The sequence below is a fragment of the Sciurus vulgaris genome (genome assembly GCF_902686455.1).
Source record: "Sciurus vulgaris genome assembly, chromosome: 6".
Classification (NCBI taxonomy): Eukaryota; Metazoa; Chordata; class Mammalia; order Rodentia; family Sciuridae; genus Sciurus; species Sciurus vulgaris.
Genome location: NC_136466.1, coordinates 141,320,777 through 141,322,145, shown reverse-complemented (window position 1 = coordinate 141,322,145; position 1,369 = coordinate 141,320,777).

Sequence of the window (1,369 nt, the reverse complement as noted above, 5' to 3'; positions counted from 1 at the left end):
TGAGTACTTAAGTTGTATCCCTTTTTATCCTTTTTCTTAAGTGTGTCATTAAAATGAAAAAATGTACAGAGTGGGCTGCCATTTAACTCAGAGGCTCCTAAGTGAGACCCTTCAAAACAGAGGCCTAAACGCCATCCTATTTACTTCATATGATTGTCAAATTAAAATGATAGTTCATAATGCATTTTGAAAAGATGCTAAATATCAGCTTATTATCTTTAAAGTGCTTGCAGAAGCAATGACATTTACAAAACATTTGAATTCATGTGATTAGTGTGATAGTCAAGTAGTTAATAAAAATCAGCTAACACTTAAATATAGACTTGATCAGTTTAAACTGTGTATTTTACTGTCATTATGAAACTTTCATATTTTGTGCCCAGAGGGCCTCCTGGAGTTCAATTCCTTTTGAGCTATTCATTCAAATGGTAGAAGAGTGATTCTTGAATAATACCCACTCTTATTTGTTCTTTTACATTACTACTACTATGCTTCTTTTTAATGAAAAGTATCAAATACATGCAAGTAAAGAATATGACAAACCCATCATCCAGTTTTAGCAGTCACTAATTCCTGGCCAATCTCACTATCCATGATCTCAGTCATTCCTTTTACTTCCTACATGCAGATAATTTTAAAACAAAACCCACATCTGTAATTTCATAAGTACTTCAGTATATACCTCTAAAAGATAGGGATTCTCCTTAAAGTTTTAATTTTCAAGTTCCCTCTTGCAATTCCCTTGCAATTTGCTTATTGGTCATTTATTTATTAGGGCATAAATGGGCTTGTTTTGCTCTAATAATCAAGTTATTTTTGTTTAGTGAATCTAAATACTAAAACTGCTGATTTTTTATATTTTTCTAAATGACTACCAAAATAAGTTCCAATTCTGAACATTAAAAATCAATATTTAAGGTATTCAAATTAATAACAAAAAAAAAATGGTTTTTATCTCTGGCTCCTTGTTTACTGATTTTCTTAAAAATGTCTTAAGCCAGGCACAGTGGCACAGGCCTGTAATCCCAGCAGCTCAGGAGGCTGAGGCAGGAGGATCCTGAGTTCAAAGCCAGCCTTAGCAAAAGTGAGGCACTAAGCAATTCAGTTAGACCCTGTCCCTAAATAAAATACAAAAATAGGGCTGGGGATGTGACTCAGTGGTCAAGTGCTCCTGAGTTCAATCCCAGGTATTCCCTCCCCACCCCCCCAAAAAATGTCTTAAAACCCGAGTTAACACTTCATACCTTCTTTACTGTACAAAATAAGTCTGATTTATGCTTTATGAGTAGGTTTAAAGTAAAAAAAAACCTGCATTTTAAAAAGTAATTGAACTCTTCTTTACACTTACTTGATCCCCCCTTGGAAAAAA